Below are 17,797 nucleotides of genomic sequence, written 5' to 3'. Positions count from 1 at the left end.
CTGTAGGTGAAAACTATTCGTCTGTAGTGAGTTGAAAAGACATTGACGTAGAGACGTTTACAAAAGAGCCTTGTAGACATGCGAAGTAGCTGCACCCAGCGTACAGAAACTGCAGGGGATCATGTTTCTTAATTTCGATACTGTAATTCAGCATTTGTAGATTACTTATATCTCCTTGTATAACTGTTTCATAATATGAAAAGTGGTTTCACGAATACATGGAAATTAAATTTTTTCGTTACTTCACTACAAACACAGTTAATTTTTATTGTTTTGATAGAAAACTGGCAAAATACATATCCCGGCAATGCCAGACTGTCTGCTAGTTTAGATACAAAACAGAAACCACGCGAAGTGAGGACTATTAACAAAACCTCCTCTTACATTCCGTTGCTGAAAGAAAAGGAGAGTACAACGTGATGTGATGCTTTCCTGAATTCACGCACAGTGTGAAGTGCTTAAGCTGGTTATGTTGTAACAGTCAAAACGCAAGTTAAAGTACTGAAAAGCTGAAAGTATAACACATCTTAAACACGAAATTTCGTTTACTGCGAACAAGCGCAGCGCGAGTGCATAGCAGATATTACCTCATGTCATACGTTCCCAGCTGTACCAACTGCATTTCGAAATCAAGCCCCCACAACAGCATGGGAAAGACAAGACGTCCGATTTTACCAACTGTCGACAAAGAGGAGCTATACAGCACGGGCTGTCTGTTCACTTCTGTGAACTTTGGTAACCGAAGAGTCTCCTCTGCAAATGTACTCGGAAAATACACTCTCTGTGGCAAATGTTATAACCAAAAGTACCATCTCTCGTAATACCGACACCTCACAATTTCAATGGTATTTGTTGATACTGATACTGATGAACGCTCATCACAGTTCTTGCTGCAGCTGAGTTTTGCTGATGTTTCGCGGTAGACCAGACCGACATTAAAATATCTCCCCTCTCTACCTGCTGTCGCTCATTGCCGACTATTATGCAGCGAGAAAGGATTTCTACCAATAAAGTCGTAAAGCCTTCACCACTTCAAAAGCATAGCATATCAGTCTTTATAAAATTCACTGAATGCTGTTACTGAACCAGGAACTTCTTCTTCTTTCATCATTTTCTCGTGGCCTTTCCCGCGTCGTCATAGGGTCAGCAAGCTTATTATCTGATTTGGCATCATTGATGTTAGTGGTGGCCGAATGCCCGTTCTTTTGCCACTTTGTTACCCCCAACCATCCTCACCCTCGCCCTGGGACGGAATATGTGTACCCCAAAAGTCTGCGTTTAGCGTTACTCGTGTGAAAATGAGCGAAAATTTTCTAAATTTTTGCTGGAAGGGCCTTGGGTACCGGCCCGTTTTTCGCCTGGTAAGATGTGGGAAACCGCGCAAAACCCACATCCAGTCTGATCAGCACAATACCCGTCGTTAATCAGCAGCGCACATAGAATGAGGAGCCGTCACAACTCCTCCCGGAAGCTGCAGCTTTACACACTCGGATATACGGACGGGATATCAAAATTATCAACTAAAAAGACTATTTTATTTATTGCTATTACACGAAAAGTATTTGCAGAAGCGTATAAAAATAAATAGCTCGTTATGGTGGAAATCTTTAAATGATAATGAGCTCTTGTTCTGAATAAAAATGGTCCACTGCAACGAAAGCATCTAGCCCATACATTGAAAAACTTTTGGTGTATATCTAAATCTTTTAGCGCTACAGGAATTCTATGGAAATAATACCGGTAGAATTGTGTTCAACATTCTAGACAATGATAAAACAACCGTTATGAAGCCGTATTTTATTTCGAAGCGTGCACAGTAACAGAATGCCGCACTTCCTTTCGAATGGGGCCACATTGTTGTAAATATGAACTGTCTGAACTGTAGATTAGGTATAGGAGGCGAGGACCAAGAAGAGAAAGCTGCACGCAGCGAGAGACACAGGAGATAGCCGATTCCAGTATAATGATCAACTATTTAAGTACAGGGCTATTACAAATGATTGAACCGATTGCATAAATTCACTGTAGCTCCATTCATTGACATATGGTCACTACACTCTACAGATACGTAGAAAAACTCATAAAGTTTTGTTCAGCTGAAGCCGCACTTCAGGTTTCTGCTGCCAGAGCGCTCGAGAGCGCAGTGAGACAAAATGGCGACAGGAGCCGAGAAAGCGTATGTCGTGCTTGAAATGCACTCACATCAGTCAGCCATAACAGTGCAACGATACTTCAGGACGAAGTTCACAAAGATCCACCAACTGCTAACTCCATTCGGCGATGGTATACGCAGTTTAAAGCTTCTGGATGCCTCTGTAAGGGGAAATCAACGGGTCGGCCTGCAGTGAGCGAAGAAATGGTTGAACGTGTGCAGGCAAGTTTCACGCGTAGCCCGCGGAAGTCGACGAATAAAGCAAGCAGGGAGCTAAACGTACCACAGCCGACGGTTTGGAAAATCTTACGGAAAAGACTAAAGCAGAAGCCTTACCGTTTACAATTGCTACAAGCCCTGACACCCGATGACAAACGCTTTGAATTTTCGGCGCGGTTGCAACAGCTCATGGTAGAGGATGCGTTCAGTGCGAAACTTGTTTTCAGTGATGAAGCAACATTTTTTCTTAATGGTGAAGTGAACAGACACAATGTGCGAATCTGGGCGGTAGAGAATCCTCACACATTCGTGCAGCAAATTCGCAATTCACCAAAAGTTGTATTTTGTGCAATCTCACGGTTTAAAGTTTACGGCCCCTTTTTCTTCTGCGAAAAAAACGTTATGGGACACGTGTATCTGGAGATGCTGGAAAATTGGCTCATGCCACAACTGGAGACTGACAGCGCTGACTTCATCTTTCAACAGGATGGTGCTCCACCGCACTTCCATCATGATGTTCGGCATTTCTTAAACAGGAGATTGGGAAACCGATGGATCGGTCGTGGTGGAGATCATGATCAGCAATTCATGTCATGGCCTCCACGCTCCCCCGACTTTCTGTGGGGTTATGTGAAAGATCCAGTGTTTAAACCTCCTCTACCAAGAAACGTGCCAGAACTGCGAGCTTGCATCAACGATGCTTTCGAACTCATTGATGGGGACATGCTGCGCCGAGTGTGGGAGGAAGTTGATTATCGGCTTGATGTCTGCCAAATCACTAAAGGGGCACATATCGAACATTTGTGAATGCCTAAAAAAATCTTTTTGAGTTTTTGTATGTGTGTGCAAAGCATTGTGAAAATATCTCAAATAATAAAGTTATTGTAGAGCTGTGAAATCGCTTCAATCATTTGTAATAACCCTGTAAATGCTTCAAACTACACGACAAGAGAAATTGTTCAGCGCTGGCAATGCAGCCAACCTTACACACTGAAAAACTAGTTGGTCCCTAAAAGTCGAAACAGGAGCGCACATGAAATTTGACTGTTGTAATCGAATTTGAAAGGCTACGTGCGCGAGGGAGTGGCAGATAAGCTAGAAGGTTTAGAAGCACCGAAAACGAAGCTACTCTGCCTAACGGGAAAATGAAAGCTGAAATCAGTGTCAGTGATTACAGCAGGTACCTCCCGTTATCTAGTACATAAGGAGCCAGAATTTAGGTAAATTTTAATAACGGTGTATTTACGAGCATCAAGCACTAAAAGAGTAAGTGTATTTCAATCTTTAATTAACTCTAAGTTAGTTGGATGGGCAGCAATGAAAGAACAGATGTCTAGAAAGACAGAAAATTTAGGCATATCTGGCATTTTCGTTTTTAAGAAGCTCATCACAAAGCGGATATGATGAAAAACGTTGGCTGGCTGGTAGTGTCTTGTAAGATATCACTAGTCAGAGCTGACGCTGAAGGCTGCAATGTCTGTGAGCTGAGTGGGACAGAATGATTATCTAAACGTTTCACAAAGTGATCGTAACAATCAACCCTGTTGGGAATGGTACACAGAGATACTTTATCGTGAAAGAGTACCGCAATTCCTCCACTAAAGTTGGCGGACATTTTGGGGACAGGTATGGAAACTATCATGATACCAGCAAGAGTGGTATTGACTGACGACTACAAGATGCTGCGGCACTGCAGTGCGAACAGGAATCCACCACATTAACTGTCCATTGTATACCCTTTATTTTGACAAAAATATACACGATTAAATATCCCTTCGGTAAAATAAATCTCTATTCGCATCTCTGTATGGGGGAGTACTCCAGAGAAGCTAATTAGTGGGCTGAGTAGGACCTCAGTATGCTATGACAACATGATAAAAAGTACAAGATATAGAGGTAGAACACAAAAGAAGGCAGATGTGGCTTTCAAAATGGGATGGTTTTAAGAGTTTATATCACAGAATTATCGAAACTACCATATAGTGACTGCAGGAGCATTAATAAAAATGAAACAGAAAATTCGTAACAGAGTGAAAGGTTACCTGGGGTAAGCAGAAAGAAAATGGACTTTGAAATGGAATGAATGTCCAACAGACATTGCAAATATACAAGTATACAAGCAAACCACCGAGGGGACGTGGAAAGACGACTATAATCGCAGTTAAAGAATGGAATTCGACCGTCTCGATGATGAGTATAAAGAATGGGTGTATAATCTAAAGTTATATTTGTGATGTACGGCAATGTGAGAGGAGGGAGAGCCTGCCGTTGTGGCCGAGTGGTTCTAGGCGCTTCAGTCCGAAACCGCGCTGCTGCTACGGTCGCAGGTTCGAATCCTGCCTCGGGCATGGATGTGAATGATGTCTTTAGGTTAGTCAGGTTCAAGTAGTTCTAAGTCTAGGGGACTGATGATATCAGATGTTAAGTCCCATAGTGCTCAGAACAATTTGAACCATTTTTTGAGAGGAGGGAGAGGATGAGACTCGGTGCCGGCATATAGCTCACTATTCTCGGATAACACCAAGGTGGCTGTCGAGCTTAACGATGGTCCGATCACCTTCGCAATCACATGTCCTCACTTTATGGGACACTGTGTAATTTTGAATGCGGCAAAGGGTAATGTTCTGACTATCTTCTCAAGCCGAGGGTGGTAAACAGACTTTCCACACAGCTATTAATTCTGGCCCTATCTAAAAGTAATCAAAATGCTACTATGACATTCCAAGAATACATAAATTGATGTTAATGACTTGTTCGGGATTTAATGTAAAACGATACCACATTCCCTCCATTTTGCATGTTACATTTAATTTGTCAGTGCTCTCAAGAATCAAGGCATAATCAATAAGCAAGTTTAATTACTTCTTCTCTCAATAAATCAATTAATATTTAAACATTGAATATGTAATTAATTAAACTATATCTCTATATGTGAAAATGTTATCAAATGAAACAAGTAAATCTTTAGCAGTGAAAATTACACCTACGTCATAGCTGTACAATGAACTACGTTGAGGGAGGATGACTTTATCTAATCCAGGGGTTCCCAACCAAATTTTCTCGAGGACCCCCTCATCGAGCATGATTGGTACCTTGTCATATCCAAGTAACAAGTACCTAAAAAAGCTGAATTAAGAGTCTTTTTATACGTTTTCAACTTTTGTTACTTAGAAAAAACATTGGAATATTCGTTACTGAAAAATATTGAGCTTAAAACTTTTCTAATTTAGCCATCATTGTTATTGTTAAATTTTTTATTATTGCTCAAAATCTTTGTCTTCAAATCTGGGTGTTTAGTATAGCAAACTACTTAAAAAAATAAAAATTGAGTATGAACTGAAAATGACAGGAAAAATTAAAACTGAGTGTATTGGTCTTTCAAGTGTACTGCACTTGAATTTGCATTGAATAGGCCGGCCGAAGTGGCTGTGCGGTTAAAGGCGCTGCAGTCTGGAACCGCAGGACCGCTACGGTCGCAGGTTCGAATCCTGCCTCGGGCATGGATGTTTGTGATGTCTTTAGGTTAGTTAGGTTTAACTAGTTCTAAGTTCTAGGGGACTAATGACCTCAGCAGTTGAGTCCCATAGTGCTCAGAGCCATTTTTTGCATTGAACAGACATGTGTGAAAAATAAGAAAACACTAATTTCATACAAGGTATTATTTATTTGAAAAAACACAGTTACAACAGAGTACTCCATCAGTATACAGTTAGTTATAATTTTCAATTCTTAATGAGATGAGTTCAATGTGACCTTCGAGCCCATTATTTCTGGAATATTAGGTTCCAAACTTGAAAGTTTCACTCTGAAATCAGACCGCATGTCGATCCGATTCCTATATTTGTTTCTCATGAAACACATGGAAGAAAATGCTTGCTCACACCGTTATGTGGCTGGAAATGGAAGTATCTTTTTCATTGCCTTATCTTCAAGTTTCTTGCAGTCCTTGGGTGCTGATGCCCAGAAATCTGTAATTTTATCACCAATGCGTAAAGTGACTGTCAGTTGTTAGCTGCAAAGAGGCAGCGCGCAGTCTAGCGGCATACAGCAGAACTATTTGCCTCTATCTAATTCTAGTTTTGCGCTAGAATGTGCTAGTGTCAGTTGGGTCTAGGAAGACGCAAGACGCAGAAGTTAGCGTTCGCTAAAGCTCTGCTCATGCAGGAAGCGGCCAAAACAAAAAAATGTGTTATCATACGAAATATATTTAATATATTTTTTATTCTAATAGCATCTTGCGGATTCCTCTGGCATAGCTCGCGGACCCCTGGGGGTCCGTGGACCACCTGCTGGGAACCACTCATCTAATCTAGTCTCATGTACTCATTGGAGGGTACGTTAGTAATTAGCTCTTGAATTTCTCTATTCAAAGAGTGCGCATGTTGGAGTATGCAAGTCTCGCAAAATTGGAATCAACGTTTCATTTCGCCAAAAGCCCTTCGGCCATTACCAAACGGGAACTGCAGCCGCGTTGTCTCCGTGTTGAATGTGAAATCGCTAATTCCCTTCTCGGCCTTGACAGAAAGCAATCAGTCTCAAACGCTATGCGTTCCGTGGAACGTTCAAATTTCCCTAGTCGAAATTAATGGCAATTGTACACTCGCTCTGGGTTGAAGCGACGCGCGAAAATTTCTGCCAGAAAAGGTTCCCGCGGGAATATATAACTATCGTCTTACGATTGTCGCCACGATATGTAAGGCGTATTGCCCTCACTTCGCAAACGTAAAGTAGAGTCAGAGTCGCGCCTTTACCACACGCAGGTGTGTGGTCTGCCGCTAGACGTAAGCGCCTGCTCTCTCTGTCTCTGTGTCTTGATTGATTTCTCAAAGTGCTTTTATATGACGTCATCATCTCCACCTTGATTCTGCTACGTCACACGTCTGGCTTCAGCCGACCGCTCCCACGTTAAATTCTTATTTTTCCTGCCCGGGTCGTTAATGTACTCTGGTCACTTACTTGCATCTCGGCCGTGTTTATTCTGATAGGTATTATATTGATTTTCCCTTATTTCTTTCTGCATTGCAGCTGGGCTTTCTTTTGTTACAGCTAATTGACTCGTTCCAATGTCGTTAACCACCTGCCCTGTCCGTCTCAAAGTTGCGTTCGCTTTGGTATATTATTGATGTCCCTGTCGTTAAAAGGGTAGATCGTTTGTTATTCCGCCCATGAGATGGCTGTAATTATTTCCTATTGTCAATAATATCGTTATTTTCTGGTGATTTTATTCGGTATCATCGTTATGTAGCTTATGTAAGGCCCGAAAATGTGGACACCTTACAACTGAGGAGAGGTTTGGAACTGATACTTCAAGATATTTGTTGCTTACAAATAAGTTGTATCGTTACATGTACGACCAATCCGTTTACGATAGAGACGGCTTACAGGGTAGTTTCAAGTACAGGTAGTAATGGAAAGCCAGGTCTATAAATATCCAGTGCATTGTAAATTGTCTCGTTCTATGAACATACTCAAATATCCAAATGATTCTCAAGTTGCTATACTCTGAACTGAAATTCCTTTCTAATTTTCCTGAGTTACCAATGTTCATCAGAGTGAATATCTTTTAGCATTTAGTCTCATACCGTATCGTTACAGGTACTACATTTTAATCGAAAATATTAAAATTAATGCCCTTAGGATTTCCAAATCTTACCAGCAATTTCGAAAGAGCGCGAACTGGCTGCTTTCCATTAGAGAACCTCTTCGGAGCAGTGAGCAAATGCTTTTTTTTTTTAAGAGAAAAAAGAATCCACGGTAAATCCACAGCGAAGTCAGCCGCATAAGGAAGAGAACTGAGAACTGTACCTGTGTATTTCAAAGTCCCCCTTTGGTGGCCGCTCAACCCACTCATTCAAATGAGAAGCTGCCTTACTCTGGGCTCTACTACGCGTATTTCTGCCGCAGAGTGCGAAGAATTCCATGCTGCGAAGCGCCTCTGATGTCGGCACAGTGAGGTTTCCTTTCTGACGTCACACAGACGACTCCGGCCAGGACGTGAGCGTGATTCTGCTCCGGGAGGCGCCGTCATCGCACCTTGCGTGTGACAAAAGAAGAGCGACAGCGGCAGGTGTGGGGAGGAGTGCTCCGTAATTGCAGTCGCCACCGCCGCGGCGCTGCCGAAGCAGGCCGCCGAGTGACGTCGCGAGAGGCAGTGCAGGGACGACTCGGGACGGACTCCCTTTTTATACGTGGAAGCAACTTCTGGAACGTCGTTGACGACGGAGAGTTGCTCTTATTCCGTTCCTATTCACGGGGAGCACCGGTCGAGGGCCATTATTTCTCGTATACTCTTTTCAACGAGGAAAACTTATTTTCATTGACAGTTATAATGCTGTTACTGAACAGCTTTCCTGCCGAATACGAGATTTAGTTGATGTGCGTCGTTACTAACTAATTAAACCGTGCTTGGAGTACCTGATTTTGTCGTTACCACATGTTATTATTTGCATATTCCTTTATGAGCGGTTCAGATTGTTTTCTCGTTTTACACACCAAAAGTCAAAGTCAGCTTCCAGGTTTACTTTCGCATTACCAGTTATATTTAAATGATGACACGCAAGTGGAATACTTTTAGTACATATTCCCTTCAAAAGCATGTTACAGTACAGTTTACTCTAAGATACTGTTTTCGTACCTGCCTCTTGTGGTTCATTAAAAGAAACCCAAGTAGTATCACTGCTGTGATTAGATGTCTGAAGTGGTAGCTGAAGATGGGGTTTTGTTGACCCACATTGCCGAATCAGGATAGTGCAATTTTTGGATGTGGCACTACCACACGGTATTTCATGGTGGTTAGGAATTTACAGTATGCTCTGTATGTTGTGTGTGTGTGTGTGTGTGTGTGTGTGTGTGTGTGTGTGTGTAAGTGTAAGCACAATCTAACTTCCGCACCATTTCAGTGCACTAATTTGCTCATTGTAAATAAGTATTATAGTAGTTTTATGACATGATTATTACCTTATAAATAAAAGATATTTTTTTCTTTTAAATTCAGTGCATTAGCGATTGTAAAATCAGTCTTTCATATAGTGTTCATTAAAAAAATTACGATCATTCCACTTGGGACCTGTGGAAGGTACATTAGCTTATTTGTTTCAGTTGTAAATATTTGTCATGTAGTATTGTTTTTCTGACATGTTCTACATCCTGGAGGACCTCCGCACTACGGATCAATTTTTAGTGAAAGTGAATCTATTCTAATCAAATCTAATCTTGTGCACCTTCTGCTGAAGGTTCGTTGTGATGTCTGATGGGGTAGCCTCGCGGGCCCAATCTACCCAAGTGTCACCAAGCAGGAACCTCTGGGCATCCAGTGCGATGGAAGCCTGTTATTCAGTCTGGAACCGTGCGACCGCTACGGTCGCAGGTTCGAATCCTGCTTCGGGCATGGATGTGTGTGATGTCCTTAGGTTAGTTAGGTTTAATTAGTTCTGAGTTCTAGGGGACTGATGACCTAAGATGTTAAGTCCCATAGTGCTCAGAGCCATTTGAACCATTTTTTGAAGCCTGTTGTAATCAGCACCGTCCATGTCTATGAGCTGCTTCATCATTTACGCTGAGTTAACAAAAGACACGGGACAGCTATTTGAACGTATACAGATGGCAGTAGTATCGTGCATACAAGATTAGAAAGGGCATTGCACTGGTGGAGCTGTCGTTTGTACTTAGGTGATTTATGTGAAAAGCCTTCCAGCGTGACGGGAATTAACAGACTTTGAACGCGGAATGATAGCTAGAGCTACACCCATGGGACATTCCATTCCAGAAATCGACAGGGAATTCAGTATTCCGGGATCCCCAGTATCAAAAGTGTGCCGAGAATCCCAAACGTCAGGCACTACCTCTTACCACGGATAGCGCATATGCCGACGGCCCTTAAATAACGACCGAGAGCAGCGACGTTTGCGCAGAATTGTCAGTCCTAACAGACGGAAAACAAAAACACTGCATAAAATTACAGCAGGAATCAACGTGGGCCGTACAACGAACCTATCCGTTGGTTCAGTGCGGCGAAATTTAGCGTTAACGAGCTATGGCAGAAACGACCGACGCGAGTCCTTTGACTAACAGCACAAAATCGTCTCAGCGACTCTCCTGGGTCGTGACCTTATCGTTTGGAACCTTGACGAAACGAATACCGTGACCTCGTCAAATGAAGATTTCAGTTTCTAAGAGCTTATGGTAGTGTTCGAGTTTGACGGAGACATCACGAAGGCATTGACTCAAGCTGACAACAAGAACCTGTGCAAGGTGGTGGTGGTTCCATAATAGTGTGAACTGGGTTCTTTGCTCCAACTGAACCGATCATTGATTGGAAATGGATATGTTCGGCTAATTGGGAACTTTATCTTCCCAAACAACGATGCAATTTTTATCGGTGACAATGCGCCATGTCGCAGGGCCACAGTTGTTGGTGACTGGTTTGAAGAACATGGTGGACAATTCGATTGCCCTACATGAGTCCCAGAGAACGTTTATCGACATCTACGTAATACTCCAAAAGATACCTATTAGTGTGTGGCGGAGGGTACTTTTTGTACAACTAACTGAGCCCTCCAACCCTGTGTCCACTCGAGAATGGCGCATGGGAAGAATGATTGTCGGTAAGGCTCTACAGTGGCTCGAATTTCTCGAATTTTCTCCTCGTGATCATTACGCGAAACGTATGCGGGGGGAAGTAATTGCTGTCCGACTCTTCCCGGAAAGTGTCTTCTCGAAATTTCAGTAGTAAATCTTTCTATGATACACGACGCCTTTCTTGTAACTTCTGCCAACGGTGTTTGTTGAGCGTCTCCGAGACGCTGTCATTCAGACTAGACGATCCGGTGAGGAAACGTGCCTCTCTCCGTTTCATCTTCTCTGTCTTTTCTATCAGTCCTATCTGGTAGGGATCCCATATACCTGAACAATACTCGAGAATCGGTCGAGCAAATACCTTATACCCCACCTCCTTTGCGGATGAGTTACATTTCCTTAAGATTCTTCCTATGAATCAGAGTCTGGCATCTGCTTTTCCCACTATTTGTTATATGTAGTCATTCCACTTAGGTCACTCTGTCTAGTGACTCCCAGAAATTTTACGGCAGATACAGTCTCCAATGGTTTGTCATCAGTAGTGTAGCTATACATTAACGAATTTCTTTCCCAGGATGTTAATTTATTTACGTTCAGGGTCAACTACCAGAGCCTGTACCATTCATCAATTCCCTGGAGGTCATTATGAAAATATTTACTATCTTCTAGCGTTCTAATTTTGTCATAGACAACCACATCATCTGTTAACAGCCTTAGATAGCATATCCGCCGCAGTCTACTGAATCATTTATATATATTGTAAACAGTATCGATCCTGTCATGCTTGCTTGGTATACTCCGGAAATGTCCTTTACATGTGTCAATTTTTCCGTTAAGAGGTACGTGTCGAGTTCTGTCTTCAAGGTTGTCTTCAATCCAGTCGCAATCTGCTCCGACACTCCATAATTTCGTATTGTTTTCACTAAATGGCAGTGCAGGACTGTTTCAAATGCCTTCCTGAAGTCGCGGAACATGAAAATCAATCTGAGCACCGTTGTCTACAGCTCCATGGACCCCAAGAGGGAACAGAGCGAAATGAGTTTCGTCAGATCCTTATTTGCGGAATCCATGTCCATTATTATGGAGCAGATTTTCGTTCTCCAAAAGTGTCAGCATTCTTGAGCATAAAACATGCTCATAATTCTACAACAGACGGACATCAACGATATTGGTGTATAATTGTGTGCATATGTCCTACGGACCTTTCGGAAAGCGGAAACGACCCGCGCTTTCTTCCAGTCGTTAGTTACCTTTAGTTGCTCAAGCGATCTACGATATGCTATTGCCAGAAGGTGAGTAAGTTCTTTCGCATAATCCTTGTAGAATCTTATAGGTATCTCATCTGGCTCTCATGCCTTTCCACTACTAAGCGGTTTTAGTTATTTTTCTATTACGCCATCGATTATCTCTGTATCTGCCATTTCGACATTCGAACTACTATTGAAAGAAGGGACCGTGTTACGATCTTCTGCGGTGAAACATTTTCGGAAGACCGAATTCAGTATTTCGACCTTCTGTTCAGAAAATGGGTCTGAGCACTATGCGACTTAACTTCTGAGGTCATCAGTCGCCTAGAACTTAGAACTAATTAAACGTAACTAACCTAAGGACATCACACACATCCATGCCCGAGGCAGGATTCGAACCTGCGACCGGAGCGGTCGCTCGGCTCCAGACTGTAGCGCCTAGAACCACACGGCCACTCCGGCCGGCTCGACCTTCCGTCTGTTATCTTTAGGATGACAGCATGGTCACTGAGTGAATAAATAGATGATTTTCACCCATTTACTGGTTTTACGACAAAAGCCTATTTGGCTTTTTACTCAGATCGGTTTCCAAAGGTTTTGCTCTTGGAGTCATTGACGCTTCTCTCATTTATCCCCTTGCACTGATTTTCGCCTCGTTCGGATCTTGATTGTTAGCCAGAATTTTACTTCTCTTGAATCTGAGTTGAAGTACATTTTATTTATGTAACAATTTTCTAACAGAGTTATTAAACTATAGTCGGTCTTTCCCATCCCTTGAGACCCCAATCAGAATATAGCTGTCTAGAGCATACTGCACGATTCCCTTGCATTTTTACCACATCTTCGTCCTCATCACCGAATATTTGATGCTGATTGCTCAGATACTCGGAAAAGCAAAAATATCTTCCTACATTTCTTCACATTCGTCGTAGATGCTATCACAGCCATATGATTATTGATACGTTCCTCTGAGTTAACTGATTCCGTAAGTTGACGTCTGTTTGTTGCCAGGAGGTCTAAGACGTTAGCTTCACGAGTTGGTTCTCTGCTATCTGCTCAAAGAAATTTTCCGTCAAGCTGTCCAGAAAAATGTCACACGAATCCCTGTCTCTGGAACCAGTTTTGACAGCATGGCACTCCCGTTCTATACCAGGCAAGCTGAAGTCACCCCCTACTAAAAACGCATTATCAGGAAAATTACTGACGATATTCTACAAGTTCTGTCTGAAGCGCTCTACCAGTAGAAATACTGACCCAGGTGGTCTATAAGAGCATCCAATTACCATTTTCGATCGATCTTTGATAGTTAACTTGACCCAGATTAATTCGCAATAGGAATCCGTGATAATCTCGCTAGATTTTATCTAAATCTTTACTGGAATAAACACGCCGCCACCTTTGGGACATAGTCGATAGGTCAGTTCGTGTACAAAATCCTACAATGACAGCACTTTCTTATTTAAAATGCAACGCTCCCATTGGCCGCGGACACGCGCTTGAGACGACGCATGATACTACTACCATCGAACATTTCCTGGCACTACTGTTCGCTATATTTGCCTTCAGTTTGATTCTGACTTGTGTAGTGAGCGAATGTATATTGTGACGTTCATATACCGTCAGGGCGCAATGAATATTTTGCCAAATTCATATGAGTGTCATTAAGAACAGGCAGTTCCAGTGCAGTTACGTCTTGATCAAATAACTACTGTTGTGATTTTAAATATCTTATTTATATTTTAGTGTTCACTTTTTTTAGTATAGCCTCAGTAGTTGAGGCTTGAAAATGGAACAGCAGACTAGAAACTAGTTGCCAAAATACACTGATGTGCCAAAGAAACAGGTATAGGTATGTATATTCAAATACAGAGATATGTAAACAGGCAGAATACGGCACTGCGGTCCGAAACGTTTGTATAAGACAACTAGTTTCTGGCGCACTTGTTAGATCGGTTACTGCTGCTAAATGGCAGGTTATCAAGATTTCAGTCAGTTTAAGTGTGGTGTTATAGTCGGGGCACGAGCGATGGCGCACAGCATATCCGAGGTAGCGATGAATTGGGGATTTTCCCGTACGACCGTTTCACGAGGAATCCGATAAAACGTCAAACCTCTTACACCGCTGCGGCCGGAAAAAAAAGATCTTCAAGAACGGGACCAACGAGGGCTGGAGGGACTCGTTCAGCATGAAATAAGTGCAACCCTTCCGGAAATTGCTGCAGGTTTCAGTATTGGGCCATCAACAAGTGTCAGCGTGCGAACCGATCAACGGAACTTAATCGATATGAGTTTTCAGAGCCGAAGGCTGACTCGAGTACGTTCGATGACTGCACGACACATAGCTTTACTCCTCGCCTGGGCCTGTCGACACAGACACTGGGCTGTTGATGACTGGAAACATGTGGCCTGGTCGGACGACCCTCGTTTCAAATTGTATCGAGCGGGTGGACGTTTACGGGTATGGTGAGACTACCTCATGAATCGATGGGGGTGTTAAGCTGGTGGAGGCTCTGTAATGGTGCGGGGAGTTCAAATGGCTCTGAGCACTATGCGACTCAACTTCTGAGGTCGTCTGTCACCTAGACCTTAGAACTAATTAAACCGAACTAACCTAAGGACATCACACACATACATGCCAGAGGCAGGATTCGAACCTGCGACCGTAGCGGTCGCTTGGTTCCAGACTGTAGTGGTGCGGGGAGTGTGCAGTTGGAGTGATATAGGACTCTGGCGGGTCACACGTACATAAGCATCCTGTCTGATCACCTGCATCCACATGTGCCCATTGTGCATTCCGATGGATTTGACAATTCCAGCAGGGCAATGCTACACTCCATACGTCCAGAATTGTTACTGAATGGCTCCAGGAAAACTCTTCTGATTTTAAACATTTACGCTAGCCCCCAGACCCCCAAGTCATGAACATTATTAAGTATTTCTGGGATTCCCTGCGACGTGGTTTCAGTTCCCTCCAGCACCACTTCAGACTTTAGTCGAGTCTATGCCACGTCGTGTTGCGGCACTTCTGAGTGCGGGGGGCCCTACACAATTTTAGGCAGGTGTACCAGTTTCTTTGCCTCTTGAGTGTTTATGTATTGCAACTGCGACAGAATTGTAAAAAACTGTTTATGAAACACATGTAGCTACGAAAGCTCGTTTTCCAAGACAAGTACTGTGTCAGCTACGGTCTCGCACATAGATTTTTTTTCTGGGTCATCAGTCTTCTGACTGGTTTGAGGCCGACCGCCACGTATTCCTCTCCTGTGTCAACCTCTTCATCTCAGAGTAGTAATTTTAACATACGTCCTCAATTATTTGCTGGAAGTATTCCAATATCAATCTTCCTCTATAGTTTCTGCCCTCTACAGCTCCCTCTCGTAAGCCGGCACGCCGCCACGGTAGCTCAGCGTGTTGGTCAAACGGTTAGCTGCCCTCTGCAATAAAAATTTGAGTAAATGGATCCACATTAAATTTCAACTGGGCGCTACAGTCTGGAACCGCGCGACCGCTACGGTCGCAGGTTCGAATCCTGCCTCGGGCATGGATGTGTGTGATGTCCTTAGGTTAGTTAGGTTTAAGTAATTCTAAGTTCTAGGGGACTGATGACCTTAGATATTAAGTCCCATAGTGCTCAGAGCCATATTATATATGTTACAGGACTTACGCCCCGAAAAAATGCAGTGAACAAAGTGAGATTAAAATAAAGGTGGTAGCGTCTTTCATTAGTAATGTAAACGTCCTCCGTCCACGGTTCGAGACCCGTAATCTCTTTAGTTTCAATTAATAATCAGCATAGGCGTCCGAAGACATCCGGCACCAGAAGTCACTCTCATCCTGCCAGCGGTCTTATGAAAGAGGGGGGGGGGGAGGGGGAGGAGTGGGCAGAGGTTCAGGGCACTCTCTTCCCTTTTGGATTTTAGTTCAGGATCTGCTGGGATATTCTTTCGTCTCACATTCTCTGTTGTTTTCGATACAGCATTGGCGTAGAAAACAACGGAATTTGAGACGAAAGAAACACCGAGAAAATCCTGAGCTAAAATCCGAAAGGCAAGAGGTATACGAGTCGAGCAAGGATAGTATGTAAGATTAGAAGGACATTACTTGATCCGATATTGCTCATTGAGCCGCGTACTTCACTGCGTACTGTGTTGTACACAGCATCCAGGCTGTTGGATGGACGTGCCGTACGTTCATCGCCGTAGTCTCCAGATGCCTCATCAACAGGTAAACACTGAAATTACGGGTCAGAGAGCTTTGAATCCTCGTTCGAGCGTTCATTTGTGGGCTTTCGTGGTTTCCCTAAACCGTGTAATTGATGTGTACCCCGCTGATGACGTCGAAATATTGAATCCTAACTCACTGCCCTTCCTTTCCAAACGCCACAGTGGGCCTCGCGCTGTTCCCTGAAAGGAAAAGCTATGGGGTGAAGGCTGGAGCGGGAAGTTTGACTTCACTCTTATCTCGAAGTGGTTACTGAGATGGTGAGGAGACTCAGCAGAGTAATCTCATTCTGATATCCAGGCGGGGTGACATTTCCAGGTGTGCGGCTTCACCGGCGTGCCTTACGGATTCCTCGGGAGACGACTCGGCGTTCCGGAGTCGCGTTTGGGGCATAAAATATGGATCTGGAGCGGGCGCCACCGGCGCTGATGGCCGTGCGGTTATTAATTAAACGAGCGCCGGTAAAGCTGCAGTCAGCTTACCCGCGGCCGCCACCGCTTCTACCGCCTCCGTTGCCTCCGCTCCGCCCCCACTCTCGTATCGACCGCCCCGCCCCGCCTCCTCCCTAGCCCAGGTCTCGGCCGCGGCCCGCCGTTCCGCAAACGCATACAAAACGCAATTGTCGAGTGCGTATGCGAGCGAGACCAATTTGCCGGGGGCTTCGTACAGGTGTTCGTTTAATTGAAATTCTTTGAAGCCCGTTGAACGAATTTATGTAGTAAAATCCCGGCTTCACGTAGCGAATTATTGCATATAAGCAGAAATGAAAATACGTCTTTCACATCGAGGTACTATTGCAATTACTGTCTGGAGTAGCTCTGATATTTCCTGCCTTTTTTGCACTTTTCATTTTAATCACTTAATCATAGAAATAGTGCTATATTTACACGCCCCTCGCAGCATTGCAGATAGTACCAGTAATCCTCGCTGAGTGACACTAGCTTCGCTGTGTGATTATTTGAGCGCAGCCAGCGGAACTATGAGTTATCCGTAAACATGAATCTCCGAGGAATAATGTCTTGTTTGTATATTTTCATGCACTAAATAAAGCTATTGTAATAACCTGACAGACATTAAGTCTTTCTCGGTGAAGTGTTGCTGGGCTCAGCAAACACCATTTTTGACGCCCTTACTAAAAAAATACTTCGAATGTGGTTGTGAATATGAAATTAGATTTTTGAACTCCGTCATCAGTAAAACACAGTGAATTTCGTTTTTCTATTTACCCAAACATGTTTCGATGCCTATATGTCAATCTCTGTGGTGCTCGATTCATTAATACAAAAATATCACATTACGTTCATGCTCATTTTTAGGGTGTCGCGCCGCAATTGGTAAAAGACGGAACCCTTACAGGACCTTTTTGTTGTGCTTATATCTGTCC

This window comes from Schistocerca serialis, chromosome 4 (assembly GCF_023864345.2).
Source record: "Schistocerca serialis cubense isolate TAMUIC-IGC-003099 chromosome 4, iqSchSeri2.2, whole genome shotgun sequence".
NCBI classification, from domain to species: Eukaryota; Metazoa; Arthropoda; class Insecta; order Orthoptera; family Acrididae; genus Schistocerca; species Schistocerca serialis.
The sequence above is the reverse complement of the archived record's forward strand: the minus strand, read 5'-3'. Positions refer to the sequence as shown.